We start from the raw sequence: 19,492 nt of genomic DNA on the forward strand, positions 1-19,492 counted from the left end.
TGCATCCTTTCCTCTCTTTCCCCTTGAGCAAATCTCTATTTTGCTGGCTGGCAATAACATATTTATTACTGCACAGGTTGCAAAATTTGCCTTGGCTGCAAGTAAGTTGAGCACTAGGCACCAAGACACGTATCATAAGGGGGAGTGTGAGATGTGGAGTGCTTAACTTATGCAGGTGTGATTTTTGAATTTTTGCTTTGCTGTTGTTGTTGTTTAGTTTCAAATCAATTATTTGTATTCTATGCATTGTGACCAATTGTGACAGCTTATAGCTTTTAGCAATAAATATTTCATTCATTTTTTAAAATGTAAATAACCACAAAGTTCTAGTGCAGTCAAAGCTTAGTGTAAACTCTCAAAGCAACTGAAAGCCTGTTTTGCTGAATTCTTCCCCCTTCCCATTCCTCTTTTTCAGAAAGTTGCTCTCATCCTGATCATGTTATGCATCACCTGGCTGGGCAAGTGCCAAGGCTCCTGTGTCCGAACCATAAATAAAGCAGAAGTTAAAGATGGTAAAGTTATTGAACAGCCTACTGATTTGTGCAATTGATTATTTCATGCTTGGCTTTTAAAAAAAAAAAAATTTGATCCTGACTCAGGATTAGGGATGTGAGAGAAATTCCATTCAGTTTGCATTTGAAGGTGAATCTATCAAATCATCAAGACGTTATAGATTATACAAGACATGAGAAACAAAACAAAGTCTTCCTTTGCAATCTGCAGTTATATGAATTTTGCAAGGCAGTTCTCCAAGCAAATAGTGTTTACAGAAATGCATATGCTAGGTATGTAAAATATGTAGAAAAGTATGTAAAATATGTGTGTAAAAATGAACATATTAGCAAAAATATAAAAATAAATGCAATATATTGGGAGAAATCACTTGCAAAAATGGGGACATTAGTCAAAACTGCATACAAAATGTGCTTATTATGAAATATTTGCACTAGCAATGTTGAACAATTTTCATGAAGAAAGAGCAGGGCCTGCACACTCAAGCAAGCATTTCCATAGACTTCAACCTACCCCTACTTGCTGGGACAAGGCACCAGATGGCCAAATTAATGGAGATCCAGGCTTGGGCTGAGTCAGGTTGAGACAGCCTTAAATTGCCCTTGGTTGAATCAGGCCTCCAGAGCAATGAAAAGCTGTCAGGAGACAGCATGTCCAGAAGGAAGACTGCAGAGGTCAGCTTCACCACCTTGTTAAAAGCAACAGCTAAACATTAACTCTCCACCCAAATTGATTCAGGACTGGTTCGTGGGTGGGAGGGTTGATTCCTAGATTGTCCTGGATCAGGTGAAGGGTGTTTTGGAAATTCAAGCATTCTTTTGGATTCAGTGGCAACAGCAACAGTAGTGGAGAGGAGTTCACTGCCTTTATAGTGTCAGGCTCGAACACAGCATAAAAAACAGTGGCACATACTTTTAGCAGAATAACATAGCATAAGCTAGATAAAATACTTTCCCCTTCAGTTATCAGGAGCACCAGAGAATAATAACAGAGAGATTTTAGCTGGCCAGTACAGAGCAGGAACAGATCAGCGCCTACGTCAAAGCTCAAAGGTCAGACCCTATCAGGAAGATTGACATCCCTGAGAGGCTGCATGCTGGCTGGACTGATATCCAAAGGTCCTCCCACACCCTGCCAGCACTTATCCCTGAAGCACATTAGCAAATCAGGGCAATAAAGCAACCCCTGAGAGTCCTAAAGGGTGTAACCTTTTAGGATGGGCCAATAATGAAGCAGGAAGACTTGTATAAACCAAGAAACCTATCTCCTCAGTATACAAAATTCTTCCACAATAGGTTTTCCCTATAGAGGGGAGTGTGTGCACAGCCTTACGATGTACCAGGAAATATTCTTATTTCCTGATCCATGCACTTGATCAGTTACCATCCATATTTTGGTCCTTTGGTTTGCCTTCTGGGCATACCTTCTCAAACTGTGTTTTGCAGGATTGCCAGAGTTGCCCTGCTTCAGTATCCAGTCCCCTCTTCAGGTTCCCTAAAAATTAAAGATTTGAGTGGGCAATGGTGTGTATCTTCTCTTTCCCACAGGAGTGGGGAATCTGTGGACCATCACTCTCACGATCCCCAGCCATTAATCACGCTGGTGGGTAGAGTCTAAAATGCAAATTGGAGTCTAAAAACACCTGGAAGGTCGCACCTTGTCCATCCCTGGCCTAATATACAACTTGTTGAATGCACACACATGCACCCAAAAGCACCAGCCAGACCACAACCTGTCGTTTCATCAACCATTTCATCAACCACTGCAGCTGCAGAGGTGTATTTTGAAACCATCGGTTGTGGTCATGCGGGGGTGGGGGGAACCACTGCCCTCTCTCCCAGATGCCTCGTAATTTCCAGATCCCCAGTTTTATTTTTTAAAAGTGGGAGGAGAGTGCATTTCTAGCATTTGTATAATTTGAACTTTCAGGCAAGATGTACAGGTGCTATTCTTCTCAATCTTGGGAGATAAACTAGTCTGTTCCCCCAGGGGGAAGCCCACAAGCGGAGAACAGGAGCAACTGGGACTCAGAAACAGGCTGTCTCCCATAGTGGGAAGAGCCAGACTGGAGAAATAAGCTGTGGGTGCTGTTACAGGCTGGGCAACCATGAGAGTGTGGTGCCAAGTGGTGATAATTTCCCCAGGTTATCTTCTGATTTGAACAGCTGCTTTTTGTTGCATTTTGGAAGTGCGGGCACTGATGTTGATGAAACTGACCGTGTTCTCCCTGCCATCTCTAGGATCAGTCATTCCTCCAGATGGATGCACTTCTCCTTTGGATGGGACAAAACACGGAATGGGGTCTGAGTGGAATGGAGCTAACGGCATGAAATGCACATGCAGCAGAAGCGGAGCAGAATGCTGCGACAATAGGTAGGAAAAAGTAAAAGATTGGCACTGGGCCTATTCATGCATTGCCCACACTGGCAGGGGGAGAATCTCCCTCTGTCAGTGAATAGAGGCTTGGTCAGTTATGCATCAACCACCACCCCCCTCCAAAAAAAAGAGGACACAGATTTACATGTGCTACTTTATATTTATAGGTGCAAATTTAGAAACAGTTAGAAATACAAGGCATTATAATCATCATCATCATCCTGCCCTTCCTCCCCCAGAAGCCCTTGGCAGCATACAGAAGTGGAATTTAATAGAGAAACAATGCAAATATTTTAAAACAGATTAAAACATTCTAAAAAGATCTAAAATCAATTGCAGCTTTAAGAAAACATTGTAAAAAACAATTTAAAACATTCTTTCATCCAAAGCTCTTAGGGCTGCCTGGAGTAGTATTTTAAAGCTACCAAATCGCTCTCCCTTCTGACAATTCTTAATCTTTAAACTGTTACGGAAAAATCTGGGTGCGGGGTTACTCTGCCACCCAGCTCATCGGACTAAGTCCGTGGGTCCCTGCGGAAGAAAATGAGCTCAGCCGGACGCAGGAGCAAACTGCAGAAGATCCAAGTTTATTGCGCAACAGGTTCAAGGCGAGATTGAACAGAGAGAAAGGGGTGACATGAACTTTTGAAATTTCCCTCCATGTCCCAGAATACAGTGCAAAATACATCCCAGTTACATCACGAATACATTAAGGAAAGGTTGGGTTACACAGATTACATCATGAATACATTAAGGAGAGGTTGGGTTACACTGGATTAACATATGGAGGAGGGAGGGGGGAATATGCAGAGCTGGAGATATGCGCAGATAAGCACATCCTGAGAAGACAATGGTCCATGTACGCATAGTCTGTCACCTGGCATTGCCCGAGGAAAGGTTTGGCAGAGTGATTTTGACAGGATTACTTGAGAGATTATGGAGGACAGGGGAGGGGTGATGGAGTCCTAGAGAAATTGAGCAAATATATTGTAGTGAAGAAGACATGCCCCCCCCCCCTTCCGTAACAGTCCCCCATTCGGAGATAGATTTGCATTAAAGTTCTGTAAGAACTTGCAAATCTTTTCTCCGCACCCTAAATCTCGGTGAATGTAGGCGTTCCCTGTGAGTGGGAATACGCTCTAATGGAAAGGAGGTGGGTTGAGCAGGGCAGCAAAAGAGGGAGCAACACGGACGAATACAATGTACACGCGTGTTATATATATGCGCTAAATAATAACTTGGTATCTACCGTACCAGATGTGTGGGTTTATGCAAACCTGAAAGGGACTTGCAAGCCATGCCTCTTACGGTCATTTGCAAGTATAGCAGTGCAGATAGCTGGATATAGGGTATTATATAAAAGAACATCTGTTGTATTTTGTTACTAAATTACTTGTGGCACCCTAGCTCTTGGGAGAAACATTTTCAATAGTGGTGTATGCTTTACATTTAGCAGGAAGGTCTACTACTGACTGAAAAAAATGCAGTTTGCTTTTTTTTAGCCCCACCGTTTTTGTGTTTTCAGGTGCCAAGCTAGCTCTTCTGTGGTCTCACACCGGCATAGTGGTACAGTAACACATCCTGTTGAATCCCCTCAGGGCTTTCAATTTACCATGTCGCCTGGCATTCACCATAGCTGGCACAGGTGCGGACCTCTCGTGAGGGAGAGGTCTTCGCCTTGGCCTTTAGCTATGGGATTTTTCATTATTGCAGGCTCTGGTCTCGCACTCATGGAAAGTTGTCCACTTGCTCTTAAAGGACCAAAAGCTAGTTGCAGCCTGGATACACGTGCCCAATTCCAGTAGAGTCCAATTTGAATTTATCTTGCCCCATGGTTCTCAACTTTTCAAAACCAATATGTTAAAACCAAAGCCATTCTTTAAGGGGGCATTTGTCCAAATGAGTCAATTTAACTCTATAAGGGACCATTCTTGCTACATCAAGGCATATACACGTTTCTTGTTATCAATAATAATATAACATATGGTAGTCGTGTCCTCAAATAAATAAATAAAATTTGGGACATGATCTACACCCAATTTCATCTGGCATCCTAATCAAACATCTCAAATAATAAGGAGCGTTGCTTCAAATCTACCTGATAAAATATGGTTCCGATAATAATACTTGGTTGTGGTTAGATTAATTTCACAGCTATACGGGAAAACCAAGATTAATAAGTAAATAAATACAGAACAATTGCTACTTGAAGACAGTACTGAATCTGCAAGAGATGCAGAGAAGTCATAGAAAAGATTTGAAATAGTTTTCTGGAACAGAAAGAAAGAAATAGTAAAAATCTGGGGACTTCATGTATAGGAAAACATTAAATACATAAATAAATAGGTAGGGAAGGTTGGACTCTGCAGAGTGCCAGGTGGGACAAGGAAATATGATCATCAGTTGACTTAATCTAAATATAGTGTGCTCTATTGGAAAGCATTGTAATATATGGGAATCCTCCATGAAAAACTTGGGTGTAAGCCATATCCTTCTGCTGTTCATAGTTATGTATCCTACATTATACAGAAACAATTACACACAGAAATTTTCTTTGTGGAGATAACACATTATCAGACACACTTCAGCATTCCTACATAATAACACATAATACACAAAACGTACAAAGTATTAATTCTACACTATATCTTGAGGCAATAATGTGATCTTGAGGCAATTCTTGCTGCTTTTACATGTATTTCCAAACTTGGCACAAGGGTATTTCCTTCAAAATCCAATTAGTCAGTTTCTCAAGTCTTTTATGGGAAGAAATTGTTGTGGCCACTGTGATGCATTGGCAGGTTGCTTAGCTGGTGAGGAGATGGTCTTAGTATTTTGGTCTCCCGCAAAGCATCCTTTGGAAATAGGCCTGTAGGATCTGAAGACATAATTAGTTGTTGTTTTTTTCTTTCTTTTCTTTTAAGGAGGAAGATAATAGTCAAGAAAGGAGAGAATATCCTAAAATTTTCTTCTTGGGAGGCTGTAAATACAAATTCATAGTTAAGCATTTTATCCATTTGAATATTATAATCATTTACATTTAATTTCCTTCACTTAGTTTGGCTGTGGAAGAAACGAAGGGACAAAACCTTTGTTAATTTGAACACAATTGGAAGTTGTTAAACATTTTGCTTATGTGGGTCCGAATTCTCTTCACTATCCTGTTTGAAAGGGAAATTTTTATTTCCTGTGAAAATCTCTGTCAGATTACCAGTCAGATGAAAACAAGCTTGACACAAAGGCATCAGATTTAGAAAAGAATTATTATTAAATATATTATCAAAACCATGCAGATTACTACTGGACTAAAAGAAATGGGAAAACAATGGGGAAAACTTAAAATTCACCATGTGCTATCCAATAAAAGAACTTCATGAAACTGACTTTCAACATGTGATGAACATGTCCCCAAAGTAAAACACACACACACAAAATGACCTATAAGGAACCAAAAATAAATAAATGGTAAGGCACACAATTAATAAGAAACTTGAAGTAACCTGAAGTAATCTGTTTTGGCATTCTAACATCCCAAATTATGTGACAACATCAGCTGTAATGTTAATAGTGGAATACTGGGAAATGAGTTAATACCAAGAAAAATGAATGGCAATTTAAAGTTGTGCAAGTACCTTGCACTAGCCAAAATGACAGAATTAAGAAATGCTCAGGCACAAAGGTAAACAAATACCATTCCACAAACAATGTTTGGTTGTGCTTCGATTAATTTCATATATATAATGGAAGAACTGATAAAACGAACTTAATAAAGGAAAACAGATTATTTGTAACCTAAAAAAATGTCAAAGCCACAAAGAGATAGAAGGAAATCAACTAATATAGCAGGGATTCAGACTTGTTTTGCTGAACAGAAAGAAAGTGACTGTTTGGCTTTAAGGGAAGAAAGACAAAAGGAAAACAAATGCAATTACTTTTATAGAGTATTTAAATCACTGTTTGCATCCCCTCATTATCATTTGTGCTGTGGGAGAAAAGAAAGGACACTCTGTTGAAAGGGAAAATTATTTCATGTGAGAGGTTTGTCAGGAAATGCTGTTCCTAAAATGCATAGGCATATACACATACACACACACACAAAAAAAACTGTTATAAAATTTAAATCCCATTGGGGGGGGAGAGACTACTCAGAAGAGGAACTCACAGTGGGAGTGCTTTGATATTTACCTGTGAAAAGAATTTGGCATGTCCAGTACTTAACTCTATTGTCTTAAGTAGCCCCTGGAGCAAAACACATTAAGGATGATTTCCCTCAATGGTTCCAAGTTTTACATAAGGAAATTTGTATAGGTTTCACGCTCTCCAAACCTTCTCTCTCCCCCCTCCTTTCTCTCGCTCTCTCTCTTTTTTTTTTAAAGCTGATCTAGCCTCTGTGCATGTGCAGAGTTCATGTCTCAGCAAACCTTTTATACCATTGAAAATGTTGCATCTTTTGGCTCAATTAGAATAAGGAAGGGAAAGGTAAGGAGTAGATTTTAAAAATAGGGTTAGATTTTAAAACAACAAAAAAGAGAAACTCAGCAATTTAAGTATTCACCAAAGCTAGCAATTTCAGCCTAAGCAACAGGAGTGCTTCCTTTATGTACAGGAAAGGGCTATCATTATTGGTCATTTTATCTGGTCATTCGCGGAACAATCAACCGCTCTCTTATTTATGAGTAAAAATGGCCAGAGAGTTAGAATTCATAGGATTTTTTTAACATTCTCAGCCTTACCATTTGCAGACAAATTTTACTGCCCTTTATTTACAGGATGGATGGTCAAGGCTAATTCTACTTGATTATATGAATTTTTATGTGCTTAAACTTTTAATAGACTTATAAGTTTGATTTTTTTTTTAAAATAATAGACAAAATGATAAACACTGTAATCACTTAAATGCTTGATATTACCAGTTGGGCTTCACCTCTCACCTTTTAAAACTAAAGAGCAAAGCTAGGTTGAATTTCAACTCCATCACGTCACCAGAATTTAAGAAGTACCCTCCAATGCTTGCAGACACATGTCCTTCCACACAGCCACAAATCGGGAGAGTTGAAAGGGGACCCTGGGGTCATCTAGTCCAACCCTCCAAAATATAGGGTTCACAGCAAGATTTCGCAGCAAGATTTGTACTACCAAAGAGGCATACACATTTAAGTACAGATTTACAGCTGGGAAAGGAAACATCTATGCTCCTATCATGTACTAAGGAAGAGGAAAATAAAAGTACATAACTTTACACAGAACCCTTTTTGCAGATCTTGAGATAGTTTGAGTGAGTTTGAAATGATATTTAAGGAAGATTGAAGTGAACAGTTTTCGTAAGATAGGGAGAGGATCTCTTATAAAGCACAGTTAAAGCAGCCCTAGATTTGATTTTTTTTAAGGGAATACACAAGTGTTGCCCCCCTCCCCTCTTTGCAGTTTCCTTTAAAGGAAGCTTACTCGGGAGTAAATTTACCTGGCACAGAAGTAAGAAGGGAGAAAACAACTGAAAGAGGCAGAGTGAAACAAGGGGGAGGGGGGGCATTTTCTAACAAAAGAGGCCATGAAGTCTTATAGAGACTGATATCAGGAGCCTTACAATAACTCTTCTGTCCAACCAAATCAAAGTTAAAACTGGACTCAAATATTTTTTCTTAGAATGAACACCATACTTTTATAGGCATATGCTTAATGAAGTACATACACTGCATTTTAGCTTGAGAGAGCAGTTGGCTCAACTAGGCTTTTGCAGCAGAAACATTAGGTTATCAGCACCTTCCAAAATAAGACTGTAGACTCACAATCTCAAAAGTTGGGGCAAAGCAAGAGGTGGGGTAAACATTTGCACACTTCATTCTCAATTTTCGTCTTATTTAGGACTGCTAAGATCCAGCATGGCTTCCTTAGATTTAAATTTTGAAGCAAGCTTGCAGTTTAAACTATGCACACTTAAGAAAGGCAGTCTGCCAGAGACAGAAGGAACAGACAACACACATAACAGACAACATGTAAACATACATATTCTCATATATGTATTAACAGACAACACACATAACAGACGACATGTAAACATATATATTCTCATCCTTTAGTTGGTTATTGCAAGGAGTTGGGCCACTACCTTTGGCTTCATTAAGTGAAATTAGTAGGAAGGTCCCACATGGTTTTATGAGCCTCCTTGCCTCTTCAAACACACCACCAGTTAATCAAACTGGTAGGGCTCATAACGCTTGGTCGACTGGGTACCCCTTTATAGATGCATGCGTTGCTGTTGTTGCTTTTTTGCTTTTTCCTTCTTTTTTGGGGGGGTGTGTGTCTGGGATAGAGAAGGGGGAAAGAGAGGGGTTGATTAGGATTGGTATGTCTAGGGGTTTGGTATGCTTAGTACAGGGACGTATAGTAAAGAGGAGAAGGGGCTTCTAGTTGCCTGGCAACTTCCTTAGTGGGTTTTAGAGAGCTCTAGCTATCCGGTTCCTTGCGTTCCCTTTCCTATTTCCTTATTTCCTATTTCCTTATTTCCTTATTTCCTTATTTCCTATAACCTGGGGTCTCTTTCCACTCTGCCGGTCCTGCCCAATTCCTCATGGGCTATCCCTCCTGGCAACCTCCTACCTATCGTCACATCTCAGGAAAAGGGGCCCTACTGGACGCCCACGCCATGCGGTGCCAGCTCGGGTGATCCCTTGATAGAATTTCGAACTGAAAATCCCCCTTGCTTTTGGAAGCGGGCTCACGCACGATACACGTGTTACGTGGCACCGACCAGTGCGGCTGGGATTGGGATAGAAAGCCAGACCCCTTCCTGCCCCCTCCGTAAGGGCGCTCGGGAAGTTCGGAAGAAGAACTCCAGCCCCTTGCTTTCAACTGAGATGCCCGTTGCGGAGAGTCGGCTGTCTTTCCAAGCCGGGTCTCTCCGTCTTACTTTCGGGCTCCCAATTGGTGCGGCTGGCTGGAGATTTTAAGGAAAAGAGATAGAGCTCAGAACCCCCCTTTTGGGTTGAGCAGCGGTCCACGGTCTCTCTCACTAACCGGACCAAGAGAAAGGCAAGAAGGAGCGATAGAGAGGAGGGCAGAGAATTCAGTTGCCAGGAGATTCCACCCCCTTTCCCACCAGTGCACTGGATTTCTTTTCCTATACTCACGCGTCTTCAACGTTGATCCCGGGATCGATGAATAAGCCGGCTGGATCCCTCTTTTGCTCCCCGGCTGAACTCCTAGGGCTTTCGATTACCGCCCGGAAGATGGCTGGGGGTCCAAAAGGATCTTCCCAGGCAAAATGGCCCGGAGCCGGCTGAAGATTTCGGGGCCCCCAGTCAGCAGCTCGGGAGAACCGCAAGCCCCACGTTGCGGCGCCAACTGTTACGGAAAAATCTGGGTGCGGGGTTACTCTGCCACCCAGCTCATCGGACTAAGTCCGTGGGTCCCTGCGGAAGAAAATGAGCTCAGCCGGACGCAGGAGCAAACTGCAGAAGATCCAAGTTTATTGCGCAACAGGTTCAAGGCGAGATTGAACAGAGAGAAAGGGGTGACATGAACTTTTGAAATTTCCCTCCATGTCCCAGAATACAGTGCAAAATACATCCCAGTTACATCACGAATACATTAAGGAAAGGTTGGGTTACACAGATTACATCATGAATACATTAAGGAGAGGTTGGGTTACACTGGATTAACATATGGAGGAGGGAGGGGGGAATATGCAGAGCTGGAGATATGCGCAGATAAGCACATCCTGAGAAGACAATGGTCCATGTACGCATAGTCTGTCACCTGGCATTGCCCGAGGAAAGGTTTGGCAGAGTGATTTTGACAGGATTACTTGAGAGATTATGGAGGACAGGGGAGGGGTGATGGAGTCCTAGAGAAATTGAGCAAATATATTGTAGTGAAGAAGACATGCCCCCCCCCTTCCGTAACAAAACCAATGCAGCTTTTTCAACAGAGGGCACCTTCAAAGAGAAGACTGTCCTCTGTATAGCGGGACCCGTGGAGGCTGGTGCCCATGGAGACTGGCAGGGCAGGCGTCAGGGAGGCCAACAGGAGGAGGCACCAAAGCAAATGGCTGGCAGAACTGGAGCTGATGGTAGAGCCAACTCATTGCCGTTTTATTCCTCTACTCTTCCCTGCTGAGTTATACAAAGGCAGCACTGAGGGCTTATCCACATGTACCTTTTGCCCTGCTCTTTCCTGGCATGGTCCATGGCTGAAAGCACCATTTTTTTGCCTTGGAGCTTCCCCTGCAAAAACCCACACTTTAAAGCTCAAGCACAGCAAATGGTGATTTGGGTTTTTGTGGGGGAAGCTCCAGAGCAAAAGAAAGGGGCACTCGGAGACAGAGCTTTAAAGCAGGGGTCGGCAAGGTTTACCTTGCCTGGGCTGGTTCACTCCAGCCGAGATCCCTCCGTGGGCTGGATCACGTGTGTGCATGAGCGCACCCACGATTTCCGGCGTCCGCGTCTGTGCAGACATGATTTCTGGTGCCGCAGAAGCGAGTCCCCACGCACCGATTTAGTGCAGTGCGCAGGGACTTGCCAAGAGGGTGGTTCGTGGGCCGGTTAAACGACCCCCGTGGGCTGCTTGTGGCCCATGGGCCTTAGGTTGCCAACCCCTGCTTTAAAGCATGGGCTGTGCCTAGGAAGTGCAGGGGAAAGTAAGTGTGGATAAGCCCTGAGACAAAGAAGACTGACAGGCAGTGCCATTCCCTGGAGTGGCTGTCAGCAAGGAGGTAGGCGCTGGCTGAGGGCCTCCTGAGCTTCCCTTAATGGACTGCCCACCACTGAGCCGGACACCGTGAGTAGCCCCTCTTGTTGGTGTTGTGGCACCACATTAAGATTGCAATCCTGTATAGCGATGCGCTTATCGAATTGACTCCCATGATCTATCAAGCTGAACCAGGGGCAAAGGACATGCAGTTAGAAGGAAAGGACAGGGTGAGCAGAGGGATTTCTTTTCAGGACCAGAACAGAGCAGAGCTCACACATCCCTTCCACACAGAAGTCCACTTCTGGTTAGCCTTCTCCATTTCAGCCACATGTTTAGGACCTTGGCTTTTTTGTTGCTGTTGGTAAGCAACTGGGAGGCAGAAGTAGCTGTATTTGAAGAACTGCTGCAAATCACTAGGGGAATCAGTCTGCCAGTAGACCTTGATCTACCTTCTGCCCACACACCAGGGGAAGGCAAGCTGCTGAACTCCACGTTCAACTCCTACTTTCACCAGTCCTGACCAGCATAGCTAATAGTCAGGGGTGATGGTAGCCTTGTTGGCTACTCCCAGTGTATACACTTAGTGCCAATCCACATTTGCCTGAAAAATCCTGACTTGCTTTGCTTGGTGGCTCTATCGGTGCACTTTCTACTTCTGTCCTGGAACCATCTCCAGGAAACCAGGTTTCTTTGTGCACACTTGGGTTGTGCATCGTCAGATTTTTCTGAGTATTATCTGCCTTGCTCCACCCTCTGGGGGGTCAGTGTGGGGGTTACCTGTTGCTAAAAGGTAAAGAGAATAAGCTAAGTTTCCAGGACTCTTTGCTCCCCCCTCCAAATATGTTATTAAGAGGGTTTCTAAAGGCACTCTAGGCTTCTGGCCTTCTTGCTCCAAACTTATCACCTCTGCATTCTTTAGAACGGCCTTTCAATTTTTTAAGAGGGAAGGCTTTGCAGTTATGCAGAAAGATGTGATACGATCAAAACGTGAGTGTTTTATTGCAGAACAGGGTCATCTGGAAAATGAGGGGGAAATCCCAGGTCCCAGACAGGCAATAACTGGGGGGGGGGTGCAGTTCAATGGTGGGAAGCTCTAATGAAAAACTATTGCCAGGGAGGGGGCATGGGAAGAAAGGGAGGAGGTGGGAGGAGACGGCCCCTGCCGGCAAATCTGCAGAAACTTCAAAGAAAGCTATTCACAAGACCTTCCAAAATCAGTTTGCGTGGACAGGCAGAGTCCCTCAAACCATGGGCGGCCCCCATGTGGAATAACGACTCAAGACAACATGCTATGGGATTAAAATTGGCCACAACTTTATTATGTTTCAGATGTGGGTAGACCTTGGCTCAGGCACTGGGCGTTTATCCCTCCCAGTTCCCCACTGGGGATCTGGGGAACATCAGGGTTATCCAGTGGGGGGTGGGTGGGCTGGCTCTGGAGAACATATGTTCAAGCAGAGAGAGTCTGCCCCCGTTACGGCACCGTCGCAGGGGAGAGCAATGAGGACCTGTAGGCGTACGGCCAAAGCCTCCCCTCAAACAACCCCTTTAACGGGGAACCCTGGTATCGCCGCCGCAAAGAGGAAGGGGGTGTGGGTCACCGCTGCACGCCCCACCCCATTCAGGGAAGATAGACTAAAGGATTCCGCCCAAGGCCTGATACCGCCAAAGTTGTGCCGTTTTGCTACGGGAAAGGCAAAACCTGCCAATGCAGGGGAATTCCTTTCTGGCCCTTCAACAGTGACCCTGACGTAGCAGCGCCCGCGTACCTGTGGAGAAAAGGTTAACCTGCAAAAGAAGTCTTAACTGAGGGTGGGTAGGGTGGGAGAAGCTCTGGAGCCAACTGAAGATTCCCAGGTAAGATCCTCCCTCTATTGTGTGGGCAGGGGTCCCTCACCCTACCTAGCCTGATCACCTTGGCAACGCCTGCCCAGGCGGAATTCGGCAACTGACTGAGGTAGGCAGAGACCTCCAGGTATCTCACCTGGGGGAGGCGAAGCCAAGCCTGTGCTAATGGTGCCGCGTAGGGTCCAGGGGCTGCGTGCGACCACGCAAACGGCGTCCCCCCCCATTTAATGTGGGGAGCGGTCATTATCAAGTGGGCCAAATCTCTCTTCAGGTTTTCTGGCAAGATCAGATTTTCTCAAGAAACTTATGGCACAGCTGCAGAACAGCATGAAAAGCTCTAGGACCCAGAATAATTAGTTGGTACACAATACGATCAAAATACAAGTCAAGCGAATGTGAATGTGGACTTATGAGTAGGCAGGCAGAGACTGCACTGAAAGATGTTAGCGATAGCTAAACTGGTGTGTCATTTTAGAGCTTCTTTAAAGGCTGTTGCAATTCAAGACAAACCTTGTTTCATACTTAATGCTTCTTCTTTTATTAGCATACTTGGAACCAACGGGAAATGATGATGCTTCGCAGCTGAATTTTGAAGCTATAAAGGGACCCATGACAACTGTGTTTTGAAGCTATACAAACCTATTCCATTCCCTTCATGTTAGAGAACCTGAATAAATCAGTCAATGTCTTCATCTCTGCCTCTTTTCTTCCATGAGTGCCAAAAGGATGAGTGTATCTTTATTGAATGATATGGCGGGGGCCTCGTCAGGTGGAGGGTCTCTCAAAGGGTTGGCCTGGGTCAATTTTTCATGTGTCCATTCCTACAATCTTTCTATTTCCAGATTTAACTGTGGATTCTGTTTTCTAAATCTCTTAGAAAATCCATACTTAAATACTATTTAAATGTGTGCTTTACCACAAAATACATATTTAAATGTTGTATCTCAGCTCCTAAACACCTTTTATCAAAGATTAACAAATCTAAAAATGCATTTTAGGTAGGTTTTTGAGCCAAGAACTGAATCTCAGGTTTTGCGAGAGGAACAAAAATCGAAGTGTAATTATGATCCATGTATTAGTTTGGGAAGTAAGCTGAGGATTCAGTCGTGTGGGTTCTGCTTTGCAGGGGCTTTCCTTGGGGCAAAGGCACTGGCAAAGCAGACAAGGCCCTGCAGCTTCGCTTTCCTTTTCCCCAACTGACATTCCTTCCCACCCTTCTTCCTACCCTGACCTTCTTCCCATTCACCTCTCCTTCTTGTCTGATGCCCCACCCCCTGGCAGCCTAGGATCACTCTGGGCAGCCTGGGGTGATCCCCCTAGATTGGTTTGGTTCCAGGGTCAGACTCTGGTAATCTTTGGTAATATGCGCCAAGGGAGCCCAAAATTTGGCACCCCAAAATGGATCTTCTCAAATTTGCGCCCCCTTGGCTCAGCACCCTGTATAGGGGAACCACTCGCACCACCCTAAATCTGGCACTGCTGGTTCTTGAACCAGGATTTGGTGGAGTTGGGCACACAGCCACAATCCCTACCTGACAAATTCACTTTATTTCGGTTTGTTTCCTCTGCCGAGGGATACTGAGGTCTCCCAAATCTTGGCCAGTGAGGGAATTAAGACTCCACCAGCCTCAGAATGCAGTCCTTCCCTGGAGCTTCTTGCCTTCCAAAAGTGGGAGACATTTAATCTACAGGTTCAGAATCCCTGGGAGGTGGGTGCCACATTTATGAGTGTCTTCGTTCTATGCACAAACTCAAGTGCATGCAGGGAATGTATGCAATTACTCATGCATTCACCACCCATCACTATTATAAGTAACCACACAGTGACGATGCACAATGTAACATACACACAAAGTATCTGTTGTTTTTGTAAGCCACTTAGAGACTGTTTTAGTATTAAGCTGTATATAAAGATATGAAATAAAGAAACGATAAATAAATAATATTGGGGAAAGGCTATTACATACCCTGCCACTGTCTTCTCTTTAGCCTTTCCTCATAGGGCTTGTTTCTATACTGCTGCTGACTATATATGCCCCCCACCCCAATATCATGAGGAAACGTGGTCAGAGATACTCATTCAAAGAACCAAAAAGAAGGAGACATCCACCATTTCAAACCAATAAATCTATTGCAAAATCACACGGATCAACTTTTCAGATTACATGCCTTTGTTTATGGGTCGCAAGATGTGTAACAGGTGATTTGTGGGACCACAGGGGAAAAAGTATGTCACATCACTAGGTTTTCTGGGGCAACCTGTCTGTCCTGTGACTCTGGTTCCAAATTCCTGCAGTAAACACTCCTAGATGCCTATCAAGCAGCTGGCCTAAGGTCAGCTGGAGAAAACGTCAGACTAAGATGCTGCAGGTAACAAGTCTCTGCTAGCTTGACAGGCTTTTTCATTTAATAAATTTATAAAGGGCACAAAAGGTACAATTTTGAAACAATAACAGAGTAAAATAAAACTTAACAATACATTATTCCAGGGTGGCAGTAAAGTTGGTAAAATTTGTAAAAGCAATGAAAACACTATAAAAACATACTGGAATGCCTGGGCAAATAAAATAAAAACAAGTCTTTGCCCTCAAAAAGATACCAAGACATCCTATATGAGAAGAGCTACGACTGAGAAGCACACAAGGTTGCTATTTAGCAGAGATCCAGATATTTATTTTATTTTATTGCATTTGCATGGTTCTCCCCTTCTTCATCTAGTCCCCACAACAACCCTAAGAGGTAGGGTGGACTGAGGGGCAGAGAGACGGGCCCAAGGTCCTAGTCTGACACTCTAACCCCTACACCACACTGGCTCTGAGGGGACATGCACTGCTATGGTGCTCAGGTCCTCCTTGTGGGCTTGTCATAAGCATCTGATTGGCTTATGTGGGAAAGAGTGTGCTCTGCAATTCTATTAAACAGGCAAATCCCGTGCTAGGGATCATTAGGGAAGGCACTGGAAATAAAGCTGCTGATATCATGAAGCTGTTAGGCAAATGTATGATGCGACGGCATTTGGAGTACTGTGCACAGATCTGGTCACCTCACCTCCCAAAAGATATTGTAGAGTTGGAAGAGGGCGGCCAAAACAATTAAGCAGGTAGAGAAACTCCTCTGCAGGGAAAGGTGGGTGGGTGGGTAGTTTAGAGAACAGGTAGGCCAGAGGTAGCATCAGAGAGGTCTGTGCATTTATGCAGAGCATGGAGAAAGTGGAGAGGGAAAACCTTCTCTCTCTCTCTCGCTCATAACAATAAAACTGTTGGACATCCAATGAGGCTGAACGTTGGAAGATTCAGGACACATAAAAGGAAGCATTTGTTCTTACAGCACATGGATTAATTATGGAACTTTCTCCCCAGAAGGCAGTCATGGTCACCAGCTTGGGTGGCTTTGGGCCAAGTGGACCAATTCATGGAGGAGAGGGCTGTGGGGGCTACTCACTCTGATGGCTCGGATGTCAGAGGCACTATGTTTCTGAATGCCAATTGTTGGAAACCACAGGAGGGGGGGCGCTGTTGTGGTCAGGTCCTGCTTGTGGGTTTCCCATCAGCCTCTTGTGGTTTTTAAAAAAATATTTTTCATATTTTTTAACCTTACAAACGTCAATTGAAACAAAATAACAAACTCCCCCCCGCGCGGTTTTCAAAATGTACATTTTTTTATATTTACCGCATTTGATTACATTTATCTAACTTTAATTTAATCCTTTTTTTGTCTTGGTTTTTGCAAATTACAAGTGTTATAAAAATCCTGCTAACGTCTTTAAGTGTTTACAATATTCTTTAATATAGTCTATGTATTTTTTCCATTCTGTATTAAATTTGTTGTCCTCTTGGTGTCTGATTCTTCCAGTCATCTTTCCCATGTCAGCCTATTCCATCACCTTCATAATCCACTCTTCCTTAGCTGGTGTTTCCTCTTCCTTCCATCCCTGGGCGTAAAGCATTCTCGCAGCTGCCATCATATACATAAACAGTCTTTTCCTATCCTTTGGTAATTCTTCTCCTATTATACCTCTTTAAAAGGTATAATAAATAAATAAATAAATAAATAAATAAATAAATAAATAAATAGTTTTTAAACAAAAGTTATCTTAAACATTTTTTTCAATTCATTATATATAATTTCCCAGAATGCCTTTGCCTTTTTGCGTGTCCACCACATGTGGTAGAACGTGCCTTCTTTCTCTTTACACTTTGAGCATATGCTAGTATTATTTTTATATATTTATGCTAGTCTTACTGGGTCAAATACCATCTATACATCATTTTCATATGGTTCTCTTTTAACGTACAGCATGCTGTAAATTTCAAGTCCTCCTTCCACAGTCTTTCCCAATCTGCAAGTTGTATATTATACCCCACATCTTTTGCCCAGTGGATCATTAATGATTTTACCTCTTCATCTTTAGTTTCCCATTCCAGCAATAATTTATACATTCCCATCAGCCTCTTGTTGTCCACTGTGAGAAAAGGTAAGAGGCGGCATGATAGAGGTGTATGAAATCATGTCTGGTATGGAGAAAACAGGTAGAGAAAAGTTTTTCTCCCCGTCTCTCTCACAGAGATGAACTCGTGGTCATCTAATGAAAGTGAAGATTCAGGGAAGATAAAATGACGCATGCTGCCCATAGTTAAATTATGGAAACGTCTCACATGGGAGGCAGTGATGGCTACCAACTTGGAGGGCTTGAAAAGAGGATTGGACAAGTTCATGGAGGGTAAGGCTACTAACTCGGATGGCTGTGTTCTCCCTCCACTTTCATGAGCCATAGGCTTCTCAGTAGGCGTTGTGTTGGCGGCTGTGAGAACAGGATGCTGGACTGGGGAGGGCCACAATGCATAAAGTGATGGAAGCTGCTCCCACAAGATGTAATGATGGCCACCAATTTGCTAAATTTAGGTAAGTGTGGATTTTGAAGGTGGCTGTATTTCAGTTCTCTTACTGTTTTGGAAAGTGCAAACCTGTTAAATTTTGGGTTAAATGTGAACTGAATCAAATTCCCCCCCCCCCCCCAAGAGAAAGTGGTAGCCACTTTCACCCAAGAGTGGCCTCTAAAAATGCCAGGGGGGTGGGTTCCTACTGAGGAGTGCTATTTTTCCCATTACAATGCAGGGGAAAGAATGGGGGGAAACTATGGTACACAATCAAACAACATTGTTAATGTCCAACAAAAGCCGGGGGGGGGATATAATTCTTTTTTTATATATATAATATTTATTGGAGTTTACAATAAAAATAAATGTAACAGGCAATATAACAAATATCTAACATACTTTCACATTTTTTTTGGACTTCCTCACATCTCCCGCTCCCACTTTCATCGTTATAACTTTTTACCAGCAATTTGTTATCTTATTTGCATTCTTATATCCCTTCTATATATTCATAATCTTATATTTCTCAGAAAGAGTTATGTTTTCTCAATCTCACTTATTTTCTTAAATCATCTAAGTTAGTGGTGCTCAATTTATTTATGATCTAGCATCCTGCTTAGCATTCACTCAAATTGCAATGTTTTTGTAAATAGTTCTTAAATTTCTTCCAATCCTCCTCCATCTTCTCTTCTCCCAGGTCACGAATTCTGCTGGTCATCTCAGCCAGTTCCATGTAGTCTATCAGTTGCATCTGCCATTCTTCCAGTGTGGGTAGATCTTGAGCTTTCCAGTGCTTTGCAAGTAGTATCCTTGCTGCTGTTGTTGCATACATAAAAAATGTCCGGTCCTTCTTTACCACCCCTTGGCCGACAATACCCAAAAGAAAGGCCTCTGGTTTCTTTGTGAAGGTATACTTAAATACCTTTTTCAGTTCATTATAAATCATTTCCCAGAACGCCTTCACTTTAGGGCAGGTCCACCAGAGGTGGAAGAATGTTCCTTCACTCTCTTTACATTTCCAACACTTATTATCAGACAGGTGGTATATTTTTGCAAGTTTGACTGGGGTCATATACCATCTATATATCATTTTCATTACATTTTCTTTCAAAGCATTGCATGCAGTAAATTTCAACCCAGTACTCCACAACCTTTCCCAGTCCTCAAACATGATATTATACCCAATGTCC

General features: G+C 43.0%; 2 long non-coding RNA genes across 2 annotated transcripts; one reads left to right on the forward strand and one right to left on the reverse strand.

Annotated features, from left to right (window-relative positions):
• Window positions 1–410: 410 nt before the first annotated feature.
• Window positions 411–2,883, forward strand: LOC308484039. The gene is made up of 2 exons (XR_013989878.1): window positions 411–512; window positions 2,754–2,883. It is a non-coding gene; the product is annotated as an uncharacterized lncRNA (long non-coding RNA).
• Window positions 2,884–3,457: 574 nt separating this feature from the next.
• LOC308484035 lies at window positions 3,458–10,793 on the reverse strand. The gene is made up of 2 exons (XR_013989875.1): window positions 10,497–10,793; window positions 3,458–3,660 (listed from the first exon to the last, which is right to left on the reverse strand). It is a non-coding gene; the product is annotated as an uncharacterized lncRNA (long non-coding RNA).
• Between the last annotated feature and the right edge of the window lie 8,699 nt (window positions 10,794–19,492).

This window comes from Podarcis pityusensis (assembly GCF_964106645.2).
Source record: "Podarcis pityusensis genome assembly, chromosome: 8".
Classification (NCBI taxonomy): domain Eukaryota; kingdom Metazoa; phylum Chordata; class Lepidosauria; order Squamata; family Lacertidae; genus Podarcis; species Podarcis pityusensis.